The sequence below is a fragment of the Staurois parvus genome, unplaced genomic scaffold (genome assembly GCF_062004578.1).
Source record: "Staurois parvus isolate SC_StPar_1 unplaced genomic scaffold, SC_StPar_1.0 ptg001162l, whole genome shotgun sequence".
Classification (NCBI taxonomy): Eukaryota; Metazoa; Chordata; class Amphibia; order Anura; family Ranidae; genus Staurois; species Staurois parvus.
In genome coordinates this window covers 453,253-477,383 of record NW_028318958.1, presented here as the reverse complement: position 1 = coordinate 477,383, position 24,131 = coordinate 453,253, and the positions used below count along the sequence as shown (strand labels likewise).

The following is a 24,131-nucleotide window of genomic DNA, read 5'->3' as shown; positions in this document are numbered from 1 at the left end:
GCAAAGGTCTCTCTAGCAGCTTGTCATAAGTGTGTACATGTGACAGGTGGGACAGCTTCTAGCAGAAGGAGATGTTGTAGGCACTTTCTCCATGAGCGGTCCGTCTCTCATAGGAGATAGCAGATCAACTCCGCAGGTCCCCAGCCTGCTAACAGGTATGAAAGAGGAAGAGTTAAGTGAAATGCATGCATGGAGTCAGTGCTAGGTGCACTGTTGAGCTCCATACCGTAACTGCGAGTGAGGTAGCGGTGATACACTGGACAGGTGTAGAGGGCATTGGCTCTGCGTGTCCCTAGTAAATAAACAAGTGACCATGACCGAGTTCAGCAAAGGTACCCCATGTGTAGGGCAGTGACCCTGTTCTAGGGCCTAACATAGCCCAGACGAACCCACCCCAGGGTAGACCTTTCATGGGACCCACATTTGGCGCCCAACAAGGAACGGAACATGGAGGACGTGATGACCACCCCATCATGATCACCATACCCTGCCTACATACTCACAAAAATAGGTAAAACGATTATGCCAGTTAAGTTGTCTCTTGAAAACTATAGACTGAAGTCATAATTCAGGAGGTTAGAGATCCTCAATCATTAATAGTGGAAAACCCCTTCAATAAAGATAAAAGTGCAGGAGAGGAAAAAGTAGTATCATATAATATTCTGAATCCTCATGACCGCACAGCGACATTACAACATGCTGGAGAGTGGCCAAGAAAGTTTAAAGTCGGCATTGAAAGGTATTAGATACCCTCAAACTTGGCTAAATATTTAAAAAGCTCCATGCTTATCCCTCCTAGCATCTCGTTATTGAACTGAAATTCAGCTCTGCTGAAAAAAAAAGAGTTTTAGTAATATCATTAATTGCATTTAACTAAAGCTTTGATCACAAAATGGAAAGGACGGGGCTCTGAGTCTGCCTAAAACACAAACAGGCTCAGACAGATTTTTATTATATTAGCACATATTAATGAGGTTTAGGAAGAAAAATGGAAAAAGCCAGAACATTACAGGCAAATTAACAAAAACTGGCAGTGGGACAGAAATGCTGGATACAGGCTTAACGATCTATGTATGTGATAAGCAAGTTACATACCCACTGCCTTGACTCCATTAGATGATTTAACTGGCGCACCACCTGAAAAAAAGACAAAAAACAAACATATCATCTGTGGCATTGGCGAAAAATCACTTCTGAAATACATATTATTAAAAAAAAAGGTATATACCAATCGAAATTGAAAACTAAAGTGAATATATGAAAAGGATAGACAAAGGACAGTTCTCATTGTTTACTTTTTTTTAAGGTTCATGCTCCAAGGCCATGATGCTGGTTCTGACTTTAATACCTAATGAATCAGAGACCTGGAAAAAGCCTGTAGCCAGTAAAGTCTGCTGAGTTCGAGCTCAGATGCTTGTTCATCTCTGGACAGTACTGCATGCCCAGTAGTGATTTTATATCCACTTTGATAACACAGAAATATCACTAAGCATCAAAAGACTTCCATGCTATCTCCCACAATTACCTCTATCTAAAAAAAAGCAGCTTACACCAACTGAATGTCTCATTAATACAAAAAATGCAGATGTCCCTGATGAAGCCCAGTGGCCGTAACGCGTAGGGCAGAGCATAATGACATAAGCTTGCAAGTGAGGCAGTTCAGGCAGCCTGAGGGGGAACAGTATTGCAAGAAAGCAGTTGTTTATATACACACACATTGTAGTACATGTTTTATTATGAGTAATCTTGTTTTAAAATTTTTTGCTAATAAATTGTATAAAGCTTGGAATACACAGCATGTATTCGCTTTTCCCTATCTATTGACATAAACTGCAGAATTGCTGTCTGCAGGATTTCTGAATATGAAGGGTATTGTAAGTTTTACTAACTCCGTCTATTGTGGTAGGAAAACGTGCACTTGTCCTTACTTTAAAACAGGCACGGACTGGTCATAGGGCACACCGGGTATTTGCCCGGTGGGCCTGGGCCGCCTGGATAGGAAATGCGTCCGGGCGGCATCGATCCATGCATTTCACTCCTGCAGGCACTGAATGCCCTCTGCTCCTCCTCTCCCTCCTGTAAACATTCAGTGGTGGCAGGAGAGAAATGCACGCACCGGTTCCTTTGTGTCAGGGATATTGAATTAAAATTCAAGGATGTCTGGTCACCAAACTTTTCTTCTGACTGAGGTCTGAATAGGGTGTGCCCATCAGTGTGCCAACTTACATCAGGTATTCCCGTCAGAGTGCCCCCTTACACTCAAAGTACCCCTTTCCATCATATTTCCCCATCACAGTGCCTCTTTACATCATATTCCCCATCAGAGTGCCCCTTTCCACACTATGTGCCCATTTGTGCCCCCTTAACATAAAAGATGCCCGTCAGAGTGCCCCTTAACATAAAATGTGGCCCGTCTTTTTCTCTCTCTTTTTTTCTCCTTCTCTTCCCACCTCTCTTTCTTTTTCTCTGTCTCTCTCTCTCTGTCTCTTTCTCTCCCTCTCCCTCTCTCTCTCTCTCTCTTTTTCTCTCTCTTTTCCTGTATCTCTCTTTCTCTCTTTTCCTCTTTCTCTCTCTTTTTCTCTGTCACTATCTCTTTTTCTGTCTCTCTCGTTCTCTCTTTTTCTCTGTCTCTATCTCTTTTTCTGTCTCTCTCGTTCTCTCTCGTTCTCTCTTTTTCTCTTTCTCTATCTCTTTTTCTGTCTCTCTCGTACTCTCTTTTTCTATGTCTCTATCTCTTTCTCTCTTTTTCTCTGTCTCTATCTCTTTTCTCTGTCTTTCTCTCTTTATCTTTCTTTCTGTTTGATCAGATGCTTTTAAGGGCAGAGCAGAGATCATTTCTCTCTTAAAGAAGAAAAAAATAAGTAGTAAAAAAATAATAAAATATGAAATTGTAAAACAGAATAAAATACAAAAGAAAAATAAAAACCTACTGACACTAGTGGCGGAACTACCAGGGTTGCAAAGATCGCTCTTGCGACCAGGCCCTGGCGTTACGCCACCGGGCTCCAAGGAAAGGGTCCTTGGGACTGCTCGCTCTAAAATGCACGGGCCTATTTTTTGTCCCAGTCCGGGCCTGCTTTAAAAGCAAAAAACTGACATAAAGGTACAACAAAAAATGCGAGTGTCATTCTGCAGAGAGGGTGCAGATTCCTTGGGTGACAAAATTCACAGATTCCTCCTAATATTGCATTTATACTGGGATTTATGATGTGTTGATAGGTTGACATACTGTATATGCATACTATGCTACAGAAAATTTTTTATGAAATATTGTTGTGCATAGGTTTCGAAAATACAAGTTTTTAATATATGTACTGTATATTAGCACATGCTGATTTGCATATACTAGAGTTGGTTAAGTAGCGTTAGTGTGTTAAATTTTAATTAGCACTTTATGTATGTACATGCAAAGGTTTACACAGGGCTCATAAACAGCACCCATAGTTCTTCCTATCATTTGAAGATCCTGAATATAAATTACACAGGTAATTTAACGATTTGTATGGATCAGGCAGTATGTAATTCTATTTAAGGGAATGGCAGAGGGAAAAACCAAAAGAATGTGGAAGCTGCCACTGGTGACAAGTTTTTGATTGCATATTTAGGGGTGCCATCTTTTTCCTTCACTACTTAGTAAGTCACTGATTGAAACCAAACACTGGGGCTCTAATAGAGTACAGGATTGACTCATCAAGTACTGAAGGATTCTCGAAAAAGCCCTAAAACATGCACCTTTAAAAACCTGTCAGCAATGGCAGCCTCCATAATTCTATCCTTTAAGGTGAACATGTCAGGTTGGTCTCCCAGTCCTTCCAGAAAGCCACCAATGTTTAGCCCTTGAAGTAACACTCCTGCTGGAGCAACCGATGAGTGTGTAGTGTGGCGGGTAGTAAACACACAGAGTCTAAGTTAAGCAATAGCGATATATTGTAGGAAGGTCCAACAAAGTACAACTAGGCCTGGCAGGTAGGCACACCTGTCCAAAACACTTATGAACTGTAACAGCGCTCTGTAAACTTGAAAAATGCAGAACGCATCTGCAACGAGGAGAGGAATGCAGCCTGGCCAGTGCACACCCAAAGGGAAGGTTTCCTGAAGCGAGTTAGATGTAGTCCCTTCACTGTTCCTATGCCTCCAGAACCTTTCCCTACCCTTAAGTACTGTCGCTGCCAGACAGGGAACCTATTCCTACACTAGTCACTTGCATAAAGCGCTCCAAACCCAGGAGTCGGAGTCTTAAATAGACTTTGCCTGCCCCGAGATGGCTATTGGAGTCACATGGGGCACCCACGTCCAATCCGACAGCTGTCTCCTTGTGACTGCAGAAAGTCATAGAGGAACCAGGTTCCTCACAACGTCCTTCCCCTTCTGCATTGCTGCTTCGGTCAAGTGCCACCTGCAGTAATGTGTACAAACTGCACCGGCCTACAAGCCATTATGCAGCCAGCTCCGTCCAAGAACTGACAAAGTTTCAGGGCTTGTCCAGATAGAGGCCCCTTTAAGTCCAAATTGGTTCCACTTAATATTGATATTCTGTTACTGTGATTGCAATGCATTTAAGACACAGCATGACCTAAAGGTATGATAAAACACATAATTTACTAATTTTCTCAGTGGACATTATCTTGACGTGATCATAGAAAACAAGTCACTATAATGCTCCTCCAAACTCTCTCTTCCGTTCTGGGACTCTCCCTTGTCTCCTCTGAGCGGTGAGATGTTGACAAGCAACATGGGGCAAAATCACACCCAGTGGGAGCGTGTAATTTGTAACATTCCAGAGGAAAAAACAACTATCAGAACAAACAACAAGAAGACAATGTTTTGGATAAGCTGCGCTCATGCATGGCAAGTTCATTTCTCCTGAGCTGTGAGCAAGTGACCTAGATTTTATTGGCCACGTTTCCATAATGGAATATAATTAAAAGCAACCAGACGCTTTCCTAGCCTAACACAAGCTGAAAACCGCCAAGACATTTCTAGAGGTATATGTACACAGAAAGGGCAAAAACCAACATGAGCTGCACTGAATGGACAAATCCCAGGAGCCAAGAGCAACCTACAAAAAAGCTGGTGCCCAATGTAAATCTAATTTTATTGTGGCTGGAAGCCCATGTTCCCTGGATATTAAAAGCACATTCAAGGTAACCGAACAACAGCATTGTGCAAGGCAACATATCCTTCCTGGGTGATTGTTGCTATACAGGTATAACAGGGAGAGAATATAAAGACAGATTTAGGTACTTACTGTACACAGGAGAAAACCTTCAGAAACACACTGCTACCCAATAGACCTAGTAGCAAACTAAGACATTGGCTGGAGTTTGAAAAGTGATGGTTATGTAGTTGTACCCCTATTATAGCTCCAAGTGTAAACCCATATGGAAGAAAAATATAATTCAAATATATTTTAAAAATATTCTTCCCAAATATATTGTCATATATTTGAAATGCTACAATTTTGACCATATTCAATATATTTCAAAATATAGTTCAATAAAAAAAAAAAAAAAAAAAATATATATATATATATATATATATATATATATATATATATATATATATATATATACTGCATGTTGAAATGCGTTTCTATTACAAAATATATGAAAAATATTTTTAAAAATACATTTCAAATATACTGTATGTCTTTAAAAGTACAAATCTACATTTTTGGAATGCATTTACAAATATATGTAAAAATATATGTTAAAATTACTTTTGTATATGTTAAAAAAAATCTGAAGAATATACTTAAAAAATAAATATATTTAAAAAATATTTTTCATATATTTTGTAATATATAAAAAACGCATTTCAACATGCAGTATATATATTTATTGAAATATATTTTGAAATATATTGAATATGGCCAAAAGTGTAGCATTTCAAATATATGGCAATATATTTGGGAAGAATATTTTTAAAGTATATTTCAAATATACTTTCCTTCCATGTGGGAAGCCACACCACTGTGTTCAGTTTTCTGTTCCCCATTCACTTTATAGCCAAAGTACTAGGTGTCATTCTAGACTCCAATCTGTCTTTCCAGCCCCAGATCCAATCGCTGACAAATTCATGCAGACTCCACCTCCGCAACATCTCCAAAATACGCACGTTCCTAACTCCAGAAACCACAAAGCAACTCATTCATCATATTATTATTATTATTATTATACAGTATTTATAAAGCGCCAACAGTTCGCTCAGCGCTGTACATTACAAAGGGGGAGAGAACATGCAACAGTACAGTAACAATACAATGCAAAACATGAGGGGATCGAGGGCCCTGCTCTTTCGAGCTTACAATCTAGGAGGGAGGGGATGGTGGTACAGGAGGAGATAGCTGTAGGGGATGGAGTGGTAGGAAGAGTGGAGGAGGTCGGCAAATTAGCAGGGGGTGGGGTAGGCTTCCCTGAAGAGGTGGGTTTTTAGAGTGCGCCTAAAGGAGAGGAGAGTAGGTGATAGTCTGATGGGTTGGGGCAGGGAGTTCCAGAGGATGGGTGACACCCTGCAGAAATCCTGGAGGCGGGCATGGGAGGAGGAGACCAGGGAACTAGAGAGAAGGAGGTCTTGTGAGGAGCGGAGTGTGCGTGTTGGGTGGTACTTGGAAATTAGGTCGGTGATGTAATTTGGGGCAGTATGGTGGACAGCTTTGTACGTCAGTGTTAGGATTTTGAATTTGATCCGTTGCGCAATTGGAAGCCAGTGGAGGGATTGGCAGAGGGGGGTGGCGGAAACGGTGCGGTTGGTAAGGTGGATGAGTCTGGCTGCCGTATTCAGGATCGCCTGAGGCGAGGCAGGCCAGTGAGGAGGGAGTTGCAGTAATCGAGTCGTGATATGATGAGGGAGTGGATGAGCTGTTTAGTGGTTTCTGGGGTTAGGAACGTGCGGATTTTAGCGATGTTGCAGAGGTGGAGTCTGCATGAGTTTGTTAATGATTGGACTTGGGGCTGGAATAATAGGTTGGAGTCAAGAGTGACACCAAGTACTCTGGCCTGCGGGGCGGGTCTGATAATGGCATTGTTGGACGTGATGGAAAAGTCAATGGGGGGTGGTGTGCGGGTTGGGGGGAAGACTAGGAGCTCGGTTTTGGAGAGGTTCAGTTTAAGGAAGTGGAGCAACATCCAGTCTGATATGTCGTTCAGTAGGTTTGTGATTTGGGCGGAGACTGAGGGGGTGAGGTGGGGGGGTTGAGAGATAGATTTGTGAGTCGTCGGCATAGAGGTGGTAGTTGAAGCTGTGAGAGTGTATGAGTTGGCCAAGGGAGGAGGTGTAGATGGAGAAGAGAAGGGGCTCGAGGACGGATCCTTGAGGGACCCCAACAGAAAGGGGGAGTGAGGGGGAGGTGGTAGCGTTATAGGTAACGCTGAAAGAGCGTTGTGACAAGTAGGATGAGAGCCAGGAGAGAGCGGAATCTCTGGGGCCGAGGAATTGTAGTTTTTTGAGGAGGAGGGGGTGGTCGACTGTGTCAAAGGCCGCTGAGGTCAAGGAGTAGGAGCACTGAATGGTGGCCATTAGCTTTGGCGGTTAGAAGGTTGTTGGAGAGTTTGAGTAAGGCAGTTTCGGTGGAGTGTAGGGGACGGAAGCCAGACTGTAGGGGATCGAGGAGGTTGTTGTCGTTGAGGTGAGAGCTTAGGTGAGTGTAGACTAAGTGCTTGAGGAGTTTGGCATCATATCACCTTATCATACCTTATCGTATCACTACTTGACTACTGCAACTCCCTCCTCGCCAGCCTGCCCCAACACAGGCTATCCCTGCTTCAGTCTATCCTGAATTCTGCGGCCAGACTCATCCACCTCACCAGCTGCTCCGTAACCACCTCCCCCCTCTGCCAATCCCTGCACTAGCTTCCGATTGCCCAACGCATAAAATTCTAAATATTAACATTGACGTACAAAGCTGTTCATAACACTGCCCCAAACTACATCACCGACCTGATATCCATCTACCACCCAAAACGCACTCTCCGCTCCTCACAAGACCTCCTACTCTCCAGTTCCCTGGTCTCCTCCTCCCATACCCGTCTCCAGGACTTCTCCAGGGCTTCCCCCATCCTCTGGAACTCACTACCCCAATCAATCAGACTGTCACCTACTCTCCTCACCTTCAGGCGCACCCTGAAAACCCATCTCTTCAGAGAAGCCTACCCAGCCCTCACCTAATTGCTGATCTCCTCCGCTCTTCCCACCACTCCATCCCCCACAGCTATTTCCTCCTGTACCACTCCCCCCTCCCTCCTAGATTGTAAGCTCCAGGGAGCAGGGCCCTCGAACCCCTCGTGTATTGTATTGTATTGTTACTGTACTGTCTCGTGTACTGTCTCCCATTATAATGTACAGCGCTGAGCAAACTGTTGGCGCTATATAAATACTGTATAATAATAATAATAATATTGCTTTGCTGCTTCCATGCTGCAAAACTCTCCAAATAGAGAACAACTGTCCCCAATTGAAAGACTCTCTCTCTGTGTTTGTCCTTGTGACCATTGTGAAAAAATGGTGGAAAATCCACAATAATACAGTTGTCACCAGAACAAGAGTAAAGGGAAAAACTTCCATTTGGGTCACTTGGTCTAGGAGGGAATTTCTCTTGACTTTGTTGCATCTCCAGGACAATAAAAGGAAGGGGATTCCAAAATGGTTCAAAAAAGGAAAATGCCCATTTAAAAATGAAAACAAAATAAGCTTTTGCTGGAACATTTACTTTCACAACCGTACCCCGCAGTACCTCCTTTCCACCTCTGTTTTAGGGCTAGCAACATTCAACCAACTTCCCCAGAGCCCAGGTTGTCAAGGATCTGCCCTAGTATTTGACTGGAGCATAAAAGGGGAAGCAGCACAGCGATGAGCTTGGATTTCCCCTCATATTTTAATTCTCAGCACATACTGGTTGTTTGGCTGCTTTTCCTTTAACACTGAGCTCTGCTCTACAGGAACTGCAAGAGGTCAGATTTGTATATTTGGTTACACCATTTGCATTTAAAAAATACACTTATTGGTGTATTCATAATTACAGAACTGTATAATCTATGTGTTTTTTTTATATGCCTTGAGAGGTGGCTCACTTGGTAAAGCCTCCATGTTTTTTTTTTTAAATGAATACAGGGGGTTCCTAGCGGGACAATGTGGATGGGTGGTCATGTCACAATGTCCACCTCATCCAATCAAAGAATGCCTTGTATGCACTGAAAAGTGTTCAGTACGCAGAATGGCAATGACTAGGCACAGGACCTGAAGGACGATGATCAGTGTAGCCGTGACTACTACAGTGACTCCCTACAGTACTTCCACAAGCAGGTATGGAATTGGTATGCTTACATTAATACTCAAAAATACCTGGAGTTCAGCTCTATGGATCCATAGGACACATAGAGCCGGGGCTCAGCCCCAACCCCTGCTCTCTCCTCATTGGCTCACTGGCTGTGATTGACAAGCAGTTGGAGCCAATGGCTCTCACTGTTGTGTCTCAGCCAGTGAGGAAAGAGAGAGACCCGGGATAGCCAAAGCTCCCATGCACATCGCTGGATCGAGAGGGGGTTCAGGTAAGTATTGGGGGGAACTGTGTGGGGAGAGCAGCACACAGAAGGTTTTTTTTACCTGCATAAATAGAATGCATGAAGGTAAAAAAAACCTTCAGCTAGTACAACCACTTTAAGGACTGTGTTATCAGCCAGGGGTGTCTAGATGCCAAGATTATCTGAACAGAATTCCTGTGCAAAGTAAATCCATTTACATGTATTTTGGCACTGTACGTGTTTGCCTGAGTCTCCCTGTGATCCAGAAGATGTTGGGGTTCTTACATATTTGTCTGGAGTTTGTTACTATAATGTATGTGTGCTTTAAATATTTTACAGTGTGAAATAACCCCTTACAACCTGCGTCTTAATTTAGCGCAGCTCCCTACATCAATACGTATGAAGAAAAGTCCAAGACAATAAATAATTTACGCTGCATGAAAACGGCGAACGGGCCTGTGGAAGCAGGAGCAGGACACGAAGTTCAGACGTGAACTTTGATGAAACAAAAGGGACTTGTATGCGGCCGATATCACAGCTGGCTCCTAATTGAATTTCATCTTAAATTAATTTGCGAAACAGTACGCCATTCTTTCTTTGATTGATTTTCCAGATGCCGCTTTTGCTTTCATACTTCTACACAGTGTATCCCCAACATCTTTTCTGTTTTATTGTAAAACCAACCTTAAGCTCCACAGTTTGGGCCACCTCTGGATCTCCAGATGCTCTGAAATCACAAGTCCCAAAATACCTTTATAGCTCATTAGTGTGTAAGCGGAGTGTATGGTTCCTCCTTGAGAGTACGAAAGTCTAATAGACACCTGCATCAAGTCCAGCACCTGCAAAGCTGCATGGGGAAACTGAGGGGTTCCCAAAGCTTTCTCATGTTGTGAAGAATTAATTATTCCACATATGTGCAACTGAGGCATGGGGATACCATAAAAAGTAACATTGATACCATAAAGAGTAACAGAAAGGCTCATTTGTCTGAAATTGCATTGCATATGCTGTACTGAGATTTAAAAAAGTATGAAAACGCTTATAATGAACTTCTCTTCCTTGGTTCATTTTGTTCTGTTAAAGTGGTTGTAAGCCTAAGACATGAAATATGAACAAAGCATATCCCTCTATAGTGTGTACTTGTCTCAGACCAGAGCACTAAGTGTCATTTCTGTCTGCTGCTTTGTTCCTCTACTATCACTAGTCACTTCTGATGAGTTTTCCTGACACCAAGAGAAAAATGGTGACGGGGGAGGGACCTCCAGCAGATTGACAGCCTCATCTCTGCACCTGTGTGCTGTGTGTGCGTGTGTGTGTGGGGGGGGGGGTCACTGACATCCCCAGTGACACCAATACACTGATCAGTGCTAATAAAAAGCACTGACACTGTACTAATGACACTGGGCAGGAAGGGGTTAACATCTGAGGCGCCTAAAGGGTTAACTGTGTGCCGTGACGTGGCTCTGTGGCTTACGTATATATTTGCAACTGTGTGCTAACTAAACTCCTGTTTTTAACATATACTGTTATACAGGTTAATTCGGTTGTTAGAAAGCTGGCTGGCAAGTTGAGCTGGGAACTTTCTTTTCTTTTTGACATGCGTTGCCCGTCCATGTGTTCCTTGCTGTAAAAGCCAGTTATGGACCGGGGCAGTGGCCATTTTTTGTACTTTTGTATTGTTGGTGAGTGGGTGCACTGGACACACTGGTTGCCATTGTGCTACATGCTGGGTGTCCAGTGCGCTCCTTTACCTATAAGGGTCCCTTTCCTTCCAATCAGCTCTCAGAGCTTTTTTCATTGAGCTCTACAGTGTGTAATTTCAGCTCTCCGCCTCCTGTTTTCTGAACTCTCAGACAAGCTTTATTAATATTGCACTTTGAATGGCTATAGAGAAGAGATTCCTGCAGATAAACAGGTATAACTTACGTTGAAGGATTTTTGTCATCTGTGAGCTGTCAGCTGTGGGGTGAAGTCAGTCCTTTTAAAGTTCATAATGTCAGGTGCTACATGGGCTTCCTGGTCATGTGATCATTGTGATTTGCTGTCAGTGATGGTCATTGTACTGGGAGTACCAAGTAAGCTGGCACAAAGGGATGCTGATTGTCCCATATACAGTTGCAAGAAAAAGTATGTGAACCCCTTGGGCTTACGTGGAGTTTTGCATGAATTGGGCATAAAATGTGCTCTGAACGTCATCTAAGTCACAACAATAGAAGAACACAGTCTGCTGAACATAATACTACACAAACATTAGATGTTGCCATGGTTTAATTGCACATAACATGTAAACATTCACAGTGCAGGGAGGAAAAAGTATGTGAACCTTTGGACTTAATAACTGGTTGACCCTCCTTTGGCAGCAATAACCTCAACCAAACGTTTCCTGTAGTTGCAGATCAGACCTGCACAACGATCTGGAGTCATTTTGGAGCACTCCTCTTCACAAAACTGTTTCAGTGTAGCAATATTCTTGGGATGTCTGGTGTGAATCGCTCTCTTAAGGTCATGCCACAGCATTTCAATCGGGTTGAGGTCAGGACTCTGACTGGGCCACTCCAGAAGGCGTATTCTGTGCTGTTGCAGCCATTGTTTTGTTGAATTACTTGTATGCTTTGGGTCATTGTCCTGTTGCATCACCCATCCTCTGTGGAGCTTCAGTTGGCGGACAGATGGTCGTACGTTTTCCTGCAAAATGTCTTGATAAACTCTGGAATTCATTTTCCCATCAATGACAACAATCCGTCCAGGCCCTGAGGAAGCAAAGCAGCCCCAAACCATGATGCTCCCTCTGCCATGTTTTACAGTGGGGATGAGGTTTTGATGTTGGTGTGCTGTGCCTTTTTTTCTCCACACATAGTGTTGTGTGTTCTTCTCAAACAACTCAATCTTGGTTTGATCTGTCCACAGTATATTTTGCCAGTAGTGCTGTGGAACATCCAGGTTCTCTTTTGCAAACTTCAAACGTGCTGCAATTTTCTTTTTGGGCAGCAATGGCTTCCTCCGTGGTGTCCTCCCATGTACTCCATTCTTGTTTAATGTTTTCCTTATTGTAGATGTGTCAACAAAAATGTTAGCATGTGCCAGAGATTTCTGTAGGTCTTTAGCTGACACTCTGGGATTCTTCTTTACCTCATGCAGCATTCTGCGCTGTGCTCTTGCAGTCATTTTTACAGGATGACCACGCCTAGGGAGAGTAGCAACAGTGCTAAACTTTCTCCATTTGTAGACAGTCTGTCTTACCATGGACACATGAACATCAAGGCTTTTGGAGATACTTTTGTAACCCTTTCCAGCTTCATGCGAGTCAACAATTCTTGATTGTAGGACGTTCAGAGCACATTTTATGCCCAATTCATGCAAAACTCCACGTAATCCCAAGGGGTTCACATACTTTTTCTTGCAACTGTATGCATAGGAGGTTTATGGCGGTTAGGGCTCGTTCACACTTGACTGTTTTACCAATTCTTGCCAAACGCCCCTATATCGTTTGGCAAGCGTTGGTCCGGCGTTTGCAGAGCGTTTTTTAACGCTCGGCAATTGCTCCGCAAACGCCGCATGCGCGGTTCAGCGGCGGTTGCTGGCGTTTGCCGAGTGTTAAAAACGTCCAACAAATGCCTATAATGAAGTTTGAATGTTGTTACGGCTTCCCAAACGCCCCGCAACTGCGTCGCAACCGCACCGGAGCGGCACCATAGACTACAGTAGGAGGCTTCAACACCTCTTGACTCTTGCCGCACCGTGCCGCTACCGCTCCCGTTAGAACAGCACCATGTGCTGGAATGGGCAGAATTGTCAGAGGCGTTTGGGAAGCAGTAAAAACGCTTCCCAAATGCCTTTCTGTCGCTAGCAAACAAGGCTAGTGTGAACATAGCCTTAATCATCCAAAAAGTCTGGTTATCTGATAACGTCCTGTGTTCTCTGCCTCTACTGACTGTTCCGAGTTACGCTCCTAGCTACTTCTGGCTACTACACAACCACGCCCATTTGTTACTATGAACAGGAAAGGGCCAGGGTTCTGTAGTCCTCCCGTTTTTTGTTGCCTTGATATAGTATGGTAAGTGAGCATTGTCCCTCTAAGGGCTCAGTCATATGGGCAGCACAGTGGCTAAATGGTTAGCACTGGCAGTACTAGGGTGGCTGGTTCAAATCCCGACTACGGCACCACCTGCCTGGAGTTTGCATGTTCTCCCTGTGACTGCGTGGGTTTCCTCCAGGTACTCCGGTTTCCTTCCACACCCCAAAGACATGCTCGTAGGTGAATTGGATCCTGCCTAAATTGGCCCTAATATGTGTATGTATGAATGTGAGTTAGGGACCATAGATTTTACACCCCTTGAGGGTTAGGGACTGATGTGAATATACAATATATATATATGTAAAGCGCTGTGTAAAATTGACGGCGCTATAGAAGTACCTGAAATAAATAAATAATATGGCCATTCCTGACCCTACACCACCCAGATCAGAGTATTTCTGCAACACATACCAACAAGTGTTTCTGATTAGCTTCAGACAGGAAGCCTGTACAAATCAAAGCCAGGCTGAAGTTATCCCCAGCTGTTTGTATGGAGAGATTACATACAGCTAGGGACAGGTGAGCTGCCTGTATGAAAGACTATTTGTGTCCAGAGTCGCTCATCTGTCCCTAACTGGCAGCAATTGCTCCATGCACTAGTGTTGTCTAACCCAGTGTTTTTCAACCTTTTTTGTGCAAAGGCACACTTTTTTCATGAAAAAAATCACGAGGCACACCACCATTAGAAAATGTTAAAAAAATTTACCTCTGTGCCTATATTGACTATATATAAAGTAATTCTCTTGAATAGGAATCAAACACAAAGAAATTATTTTATAATTACTTTATTATGAAATAATAAAGTATTTTATAATTGGACCCGGGGGCCGGACCAAGAGTAGATGAATGATGTGTATGTGTCATCCATAGTAAGTATAGTAATATTCCCCCATAGTAAGCATAGTAATTAATCCCCCATATAGTAATTCATCCTCCATATAGTAATTCATCCCCCATAGTAATTCATCCCTCATATAGTATTTCATCCCCCCATATAGTATTTCATCCCCCATATAGTATTTCATCCCCCCATATAGTATTTCATCCCTCATATAGTATTTCATCCCTCATATAGTATTTCATCCCCCCATATAGTATTTCATCCCTCATACAGTAATTCATCCCTCATATAGTAATTCATCCCCCATATAGTATTTCATCCCTCATATAGTATTTCATCCCCCCATATAGTATTTCATCCCTCATATAGTAATTCATCCCCCCATATAGTATTTCATCCCCCCATATAGTATTTCATCCCCCCATATAGTATTTCATCCCTCATATAGTAATTCATCCCTGCTATAGTAATTCATCCCCCATATAGTATTTCATCCCCCCATATAGTATTTCATCCCTCATAAAGTAATTCATCCCTCATATAGTATTTCATCCCCCACAGTACTATTCCCCCCCCCCCCTTCTAGTAAGCCAAGTCCCCCGTGTCAATTCACTTACCTTTTGCGTTCCTCTCGCTGTCTTCCCGCGCCGTTCGGGTCTTCAGGGCGGACTGTGAGAGGAGCCTAGCTCCCCTCCCCTCACGTTCGGCACGCTGCCCCGCCTACACACATCCTGACAGCCACATCCGCAAGCCGGATTAAAAGGTCCGCGCGGACTTTTGGGGCTGCCAACCGAGAGGAGGCAGGGGAGCGGCCGACCGAGAGGAGGGAGGGGAGCAGGCGCCCGGCACACAGAAGAGCCGCATTAGACTGGGTAAAGAGCCGCATGTGGCTCGCGAGCCGCGGCTTGCCGACCACTGAATCATTAGATTCTAATGATTGGTCTATTTGTGAGCCGAAGCCACATGTTACAGATGAAATTGGAATTTTTCCCACGGCACACCAGACAATATCTCACGGCACACTAGTGTGCCGCGGCACAGTGGTTGAAAAACGCTGGTCTAACCTGCATCAACCAAAGATACGATACAGCTTGACCTGACTGTATACAGCTGACCTGACTGTATGTAGGACAGAAAGGTACAAATGGATATGACCAACATCAAATGGGCAGAACAGTGGCTAAATGGTTAGCACTTCTGCCTGGCAGTACTCGGGACGTTGGTTTGAATCTCAGCCATGGCACCACCTGCCTGGAGTTTGCATGTTCTCCCTGTGCCTGCATTGGTTTCCTCAAGGTACTCTGGTTTCCTCCCACACTGCAAAGACATGCTGGTAGGTTAATTGGCTCCTGTCTAAATCGGTTCTAGTATGTGTATGTATGAATGTAAGTTAGGGAATTTAGATTGTACACCCCTTGAGGGTTAGGGACTGATGTGAATGTACAATATATATGTAAAGCGCTGTGTAAATTGACAGCGCTATATAAATACCTGAAATAAATAAATGGAGGATTACAAAATGTGTTCAGTGTACCAGGAATACCAGCAAAAATTGCTACATTTTCCCACTAGCTGGAGATACAGAATGAAATGACAAAGCATTAGGTATGGAACAGTGACACTGGCAAACAGACTATGTAGAACATGCAAGGACTCTTAAAGTAGAGCTCCACCCAAAAGGTGAAGTTCCACTTTAAGGCTTCCTTCCCCGAATGACACTTTTTTGCAGAGGATGGGGAGCAGGTGCCAGATTTTGACAGGTACCTGCTTCCACTTATGCTGCCTAGGTGATCAGAAGTTCTTCCCCCCCATCCCCGCCGTCTTCTGGGACATGTGACAGGTTCCAAAAGTCTCATGCATGCGCAGTGGGCACCCAGCTGTTACAGTCCAGTGCCCACAGTTGTCATGCCGGCAGCAGGGATGGATGGAAGGGAAGGCTAGGATGAGGAGAACATCGCTGGATCCTGAGACAGGTGAGTGTCTGTTAAAAGTCAGACTTTTAATAAACACAAAAATACACCCCTGGCTGTGACAACCAATCATGGCAATCATATGACGCTAAACCCCACCCCGCCTCCCAGCATCACAAACCCCTTAAAAGGCTGGGAGGTGCCGGCACAAAGGGGTTAAGCTCCTAGCAGCTAGTTATGAGCATTTTTTTCTGCCCCTAGAAGCACATAGTGTCCTGTGTCCATGCACACTATCGTAGGCTAGAAGCATTTTGCAAGCTTCAGCTTATAGGAGCAGAAAAAAAATGCTTTTTTGTGTTTTTGGGAGCGATTTACCAGCAGAAAAAAACGCTGAATGCTCCTAAACGCTACTAAAAAAAATCCTAACAGCTTTTTTTTAGTTTTTTTTCCCTGCACGTACTGTAAAATCGCTAATACTCCTAAATACTCCCAAACGCTCGTAATATCGCTTCTAAAACGCTACTTTAATAAAATGTTATTAGCCGCGTATTTTTATCCAGCAGTTTTTTCCAGCATTTTTTGAGCTAGTGTGCATGTCAAGTTTAAAAAAAAAAAACATTTCAAAATGAATCCACTGAGACCGGGTCTACCCAGACTATAGATTAGGTTATCTCTATGCTATGCATGTGTGAATGACCCTCCTCAGTGTCTGCATTCTGTTACACACTATCTCATACCGCACTCCTGGGAGATTCTGCATTTTTACCGAATAACCAAATAATGACATCATGCCGGAGTCCTTGTGGTAGCAGATGAGGGTGTGTTACAGTTCTAGTAATGTGCGTTGTACTATCACTTTCTACTCTTACAGTAGTGTTGGAACAGAAGAGAACTACTCCCGGTCTGCAATTAAAAAAATGATTTGAAAATCAAAGATCAGCCATTAATGCATATTTGTTGCCAAGTCCAGTATTTTGTTTTTATACTCCCCTCACTGCCCCAAGATGACTGATGTGAATGTGCAATATATATGTAAAGTGCTGCGTAAACTGACAGCGCTATATAAGTACCTGTAATAAATAAAAAATAAATAAATAACACCTGCTAGGGAATGGTCCCACATCCAAGAGAAAACACAACGGGGCGCACTCTCCTCGTGGTATCAAATGCTTTATTATAAAATAAGTAGCAAGTGCAAACTCACAAAAAGGACCATAAAAACAGATACTCAGATCTCAGAAGCCCGACTCACCACTTGCCCCCTTGACCCTGTCCCCACACAACTCCTCAGATCACCCTCCTCCTCCATCCTACGCTCCCTCACCCACATCTTCAATCTCTCCCTCTCTACTGGCGCATTCCCCTCCCCCCCTAAAGCACGCGCACATCACCCCCATACTCAAAAAACCCTCCCTGGACCCCACCAACCTGAACAACCTTAGACCCATCTCCCTGCTGCCATTTACTTCCAAGCTCCTTGAGCGCTTAGTCTACAATCGCCTAAGCGCCCACCTCACTGACAACAACCTCCTTGATCCACTACAGTCTGGCTTCCGTCCCCTACACTCCACCGAAACCGCCTTACTCAAAATCACTAATGACCTGCTAACCGCCAAAGCTAATGGCCACTACTAAGTCCTCTTACTCCTCGACCTTTCCGCGGCCTTCGACACAGTCAACCACCCCCTCAATAAACTACACTTCCTTGGCATCAGAGACTCCGCTCTCTCCTGGCTCTCCTCCTATCTATCCCAACGTTCCTTCAGCGTTACCTATAACGCTACCACCTCCCCCTCTCTCCCCTTCTCTGTTGGGGTCCCCCAAGGCTCTGTCCTCGGGCCCCTTCTCTTCTCCATCTACACCTCCTTCCTCGGCAAACTGATACACTCCCACGGCTTCAACTATCACCTCTACGCCGATGACACGCAAATTTACCTCTCCACCCCTCGCATCACCCCTTCAGTCTCCGCCCGTATCACCCACCTACTGAACGACATATCAGACTGGATGTCACTCCATTTCCTCAAATTGAACCTTTCCAAAACCGAGCTCCTGATTTTCTCCCCAGTCCGTGCCCCCCCCACCCTCTCCATAACGACCAACAACGCCACCATCAGTCCCACCCCGCAAGCCAAAGTCCTAGGTGTCACTCTAGACTCAGACCTGTCCTTCCAACCCCATGTCCAATCGTTGGCAAACTCATGCTGGCTCCACCTCCGCAACATCTCCAAGATATGCTCGTTCCTAACCCCAGACACTACTAAACAACTTGTTCACTCCCTTATTATCTCACGTCTGCTGGACTACTGCAACTCCCTCCTCACCGGCCTACCTCATCGCAGACTATCCCCATTTCAGTCTATCCTGAACTCAGCAACCAGATTCATCCACCTTACCAACTGCTCCGCTTCTGCCACCCCCCTCTGTCATTCCCTCCACTGGCTCCCGATTGCCCAATGCATTAAATTCAAACTACTAACACTGACATACAAAGCCATTCATAACGCTGCCCCAAATTACCTCACTGACCTGATACCCAAATACCACCCAACCCGTACTCTTCGCTCCTCACAAGACCTCCTACTTTCTAGCTCCCTGGTCTCCACCTCCCACGCCCGACTGCAGGACTTCTCCAGGACTTCCCCCATCCTCTGGAACTCACTACCCCAATCCATCAGACTGTCACCTACCCTCCTCACCTTTAGGCGCACCCTGAAAACCCATCTCTTCAGGGAAGCCTACCCCGCCCTCACCTAACAGCCGATCTCCTCCACTCCTCCTACCACTCCATCCCCCACAGCCACTTCCTCCTGTACCACTATCCCCTCCCTCCTAGATTTTAAGCTCGAAAGAGCAGGGCCCTTGAACCCCTCATGTTTTGTTTTGTTACTGTATGGCCTCATGTACTGTCCCCCACTATAATGTACAGCGCTGAGCAAACCTTTTAGCGCTATATAAATAATGTATTTAATAATAATAATAATATGGAACCAAATATATCAGTCCCAGGCAACGTGGGTCCTGTAGAACAGGTTACCAGTTGGAATAAGGGCTCGTTCACACTTGACTGTTTTTGAAACTCCTGCCAAACGCCCCTATAACGTTTGATAAGCGTTGGTCCGGTGTTTGCGGAGTGTTTTTTAACGCTCCGCAAACGCCGCATGTGCGGTTTAGCGGCGTTTGCTAGGCGTTTGCCAAGCGTTAAAAACGCCCCACAAACGCCTATAATGAAGTTTGAATGGTGTTAACACTCCACAAACGCCCCCTAACCACGTCGCAAACGCCGAGCGGGCGTATGCGGAGCAGCACCATAGACTTGAATAGGAGGCTTCAACTCCTCCTGACTCGACCAGAGGCATCTGTTTTGACGCGACGCAACGCAACGCTAACGCTCCCGTGTGAACAGCACTATGTGCTGCAATGTGCAGAATTTTCACAGGCGTTTGGGAAACAGTAAAAACGCTTCCCAAATGCCTGTCTGCTGCTTGCAAACAAGGCTAGTGTGAACGTAGCCTTACTGACGCATTTCTCGAGGCACACTCCCTTCCTCAGAGCTAAGGCAACCGGACACGCCAATGCCCCATATATAGGGGGAGACCGTATGAAGACCATCACCCCACCCACATCGTAAAGGATATTAGAAGTCCCCAACACCATCTCAATACCTGCGTTGTGCAGACACCGTTGTTCTATGTCACTCTCACCCATCCTGTAGGAGAAAAACTTAGCAAACAAAAAGTAACACAACACATAGAAGATTCTTTTCCTTTTCATTCAAACAGCGGGTTGAATGAAAAAAAAAAAAGACTATTCCCCCAATTACGCACTCGATGTCCCTTTATATTTTGACAGCAGAGAGACTTCTCCACCATCAGAATACACTGATCGGTGCTGCTGGCTATAGCCGGCAGTGCTGATCATGCAGAAACTTTCCAGCAGGCTGGTTGTACAGAAGTCAGGTAGATCGACGTCTGTACATCCAGGGTGCCCGTACACAAATCGAAATGTGTCTGGTCCCTGATGAACAGGCCGAATTGTGACTTGTGTATGGCTGGCTTAAAGCTGGTCATGCACTGCTGAAATATCAACCTGCTGAATCCAGCTGTGAGTAGATCTCTGCATACCCCTCCTGCTCATCAAAAGTTAATTTTTCAAAAGACATTTGTCAAAGGTGCCACTCTATAAATTCTTGAAAGATCAAAGCTTGCATCCAATTAGATACAAATACTGTTCAGCTGTGGGGCTGAATTAAAGAAATTCAAAGCATGTATGGCCAGCCTTAAGGGTTGTTTTTACATATTTTGCCTTATGAAGAGTAATCTGCTGTGGATCGCTTTTTAGGGGGTGTATTTATAGGCAGCGAGGAGGCATTATGTCCCCTCCTCACCACCTGTTTCAACCTGTAAATTCCCGCACCGCAAATGGGTGCACTGCATGCAGTTGTGGGTCGATTGCAGCATGGCCCCATTCACATGAATGGGTGCAGTCAGTGGGCAGTAATGCCCACCTAGCGTGACAGCGGGGGTAATTTTGGAGGGATGTGTATAACTCCATAAGGATACATTTGCAGCTTAAAGTTGTTCTAAAGCCAAAAGGCTTTTTACCTAATCACATTACCTGTGTTAAGGTATAAAAAAACCTTCTACTTGCTGTTCCTTGCCCCCCAATCCCTAAACACTTCGATCTAGCCCTGTGCCAGGCTTCGGCAGTGCTGGTGTCTCTGCCTGCTCTCACAGGACAGACTGAGATCAGTGGGAGACATTGGCTCCTGCTGGTGTTAGTCAAATCCTGTGTGTCTATGGATGCACACAGCCCAGCTTGGGAGAGCACCTGCACGTGTGCATCCATAGTACACAGCTTGCTATTATTATAGAGTATTTATATAGCGCCAACGGTTTGCTCAGCGCTGTACATTATAATGGGAGACAGTACACGAGACAGTACAGTAAAAATACAATACACGAGGGGTTTGAGGGCCCTGCTCCTTGGAGCTTACAATCTAGGAGGGAGGGGAGAGTGGTACAGGAGGAAATAGCTGTGGGGGATGGAGTGGTAGGAGGAGTGGAGGAGATCAGCAAATTAGGTGAGAGCTGGGTAGGCTTCTCTGAAGAGATGGGTTTTCAGGGTGCGCCTGAAGGTGAGGAGGGAAGGTGTCAGGAATCCCCGCTGCGACGGGCTCGGCGCAGGCGCAGTGCACCGCCCCGTGTCAGAATGCGGGCACTGAGATCTGGCCGTCCGCGGCGAGGGAGTTCGCGCATGCGCAGTAGGGACCGCGGGCGCGCGCGTGGCACCAATGGCAGCGCAGGGCGGGATATTTAAACGGCCCTGAGCTGTCATTCAGTGCCTTCTGGTCTTTCCTTGTATCCTGTATCTGCGAACCTGTTCTAAGTAAGTTATTGACCCGGATTGTACCTGACCTTGTTGCCTTCTCCTGCCCAGACCCTTGCTTTGCCTGACCTCTCTCCTGAATGCCCCCGTTTGGATCTGACCTTCCGTTGCTGACCTGGCGTGTGACCCGACTACTCTCTGCCCGCTGCCTTGTACTGCTCCGTCCCCACTGTTACCGACCCGGCCCGTTTGACCCCGCACTTGCTCAGCCATCCATCCATCCCGACGGGATCACCCGACCTCCTCACATCAGGCTCTTCCCTGCGGGAGCCCCTGGCGAATACTGCTAACACTGACAGGCGTGCTCAGTAGCCACGACCTGGTCTCGGGGTACTTCAAGTCCATCCCCACCATCAGGGGCTCTGGTGAACACGTACCCTGGGGCTTAGATACCGTGCGCTGGGGACGCCTGGCCAGTGGAGTGCTAGTGGTACCGCCTGGTGGTCCCTTACAGAAGGTGACAGTCTGATGGATTGGGGTAGTGAGTTCCAGAGGATGGGGGAAGCCCTGGAGAAGTCCTGGAGACAGGCATGGGAGGAGGAGACCAGGGAACTGGAGAGAAGGAGGTCTTGTAAGGAGCGGAGAGTGAGTTTTGGGTGGTAGATGGATATCAGGTTGGTGATGTAGTTTGGGGCAGTGTTATAAACAGCTTTGTACGTCAATGTTAATATTTTGAATTTTATGCGTTGGGCAATCGGGAGCCAGTGGAGGGATTGGCAGAGGGGGGAGGCGGATACGGAGCGGTTGGTGAGGTGGATGAGTCTGGCCGCAGAATTCAGGATAGACTGAAGCGGGGATAGCCTGTGTTGGGGTAGGCTGGCGAGGAGGGAGTTGCAGTAGTCAAGTCGTGATATGATAAGGTATGATAAGGTGATATGATGCCAAACTCCTCGAGCGCTTAGTCTACACTCACCTAAGCTCTCACCTCAACGACAACAACCTCCTCGATCCCCTACAGTCTGGCTTCCATCCCCTACACTCCACCGAAACTGCCTTACTCAAACTCTCCAACAACCTTCTAACCGCCAAAGCTAATGGCCACTATTCAGTGCTCCTACTCCTTGACCTCTCCGCAGCCTTCGACCGTAGTCGACCACCCCCTCCTCCTCAAAAAACTACACTCCCTCGGCCTCAGAGATTCTGCTCTCTCCTCGCTCTCATCCTACCTGTCACAACGCTTTTTCTTGGGCAATCGGAAGCCAGTGGAGGGATTGGCAGAGGGGGGTGGCAGATACGAAGCGGTTGGTGAGGTGGATGAGTCTGGCCGCAGAATTCAGGATAGACTGAAGCGGGGGCACACTTTCCTATCACTTTAAAGGGAGCGGTTAGGACTGTATATCACATTGCCCCATTTATTTACAATGTGAGATCAGCCATATGCCTTGGACATCACGGACGGCACCCCAACACGCAAGTTTACTCCTCTTCAGGCTAGCCATACACTAGTGGCATTTCCTTTCTAGTAGTCTAGTAGGGTCAATTCGAACCGGATAGCAAATTTTTCTAAAGTGATTAGGTTTCTAAATTTGTGAATGCTTTTTTTTGTTACGGAAAAATTAATTAGCTCCAAAATTGAATGTTAAAAACAAATTAAAATTTTAAGTACTTTCAAGCAACATTCATCAAGTAATCCAACGTACTAAGAATTTTTGTACGAATTTTCTTACATATGTTCATAGGAATGTTTGTAGGAAAATCTAGTAGTGTATGGCCAGCTTTAGCTATCTTTCCTTGCTTTCTGGTGGAGGGGTGGGGGAGGGTAGGTACAGTATGTCCTACTGGGGAAGGGGGCATTGAAGCAAACCTTTGTTTTCTCCTATATGGACCAAACACAGGTTCACTTTAAGTTGCACTAACACACTGCCATCTACAGAACTGCTATGGCACTTGTGGTTAGTTATTTTAGGAATTTATTTCAGCGGTAATTATTAGTAATAGCTTGTTCCATAAATGATGATTATCACAGCGGCTGAATCATAACCACAGTCGGGAACAGTTTTCCTACCCCAAAAACAGCTCTGCTAATTTTAATGGCACAATAGAGAAAAAAGCCAATACATGGAACTACGATTAGAGAAAAATTAGATGTACAGTCCTGTATTTAACAAATGAATGAACATGGAACAAGATCCAGAACTGTGATATCTACTTTGGATCTAGATTACTTTCTGCCCAGCTTTTATTCTGGATTAGACGTACAATAAGTCATGTTTAGGTTATAGCAATTGGTTAAAGTGACACTAAATGATATCCTTATTTTCCAAAAATAATCAATAGATATCCACTACTTAACCTGTTCCCACCAGCCATACGGATATATGCGGCCGCTGGGTGGGCGGGCTTTAATGCTGAGCAGCCACATATATGCATCCATGGAGAATGGCTTTTCTGTGCTGAGC

General features: G+C 45.1%; 1 protein-coding gene across 1 annotated transcript in view; it reads right to left on the bottom strand.

Moving 5' to 3' along the window:
- TIAM1 (TIAM Rac1 associated GEF 1) overlaps positions 1 to 24,131 on the bottom strand; it is a 575,726-nt gene that overhangs the window by 462,026 nt on the left and 89,569 nt on the right. Inside the window, exon 2 of the mRNA XM_089659507.1 lies at positions 1,096 to 1,137. The gene's annotated coding sequence lies outside the window, so the exon portion shown is untranslated. The remainder of the gene's footprint in view (positions 1 to 1,095; positions 1,138 to 24,131) is intronic.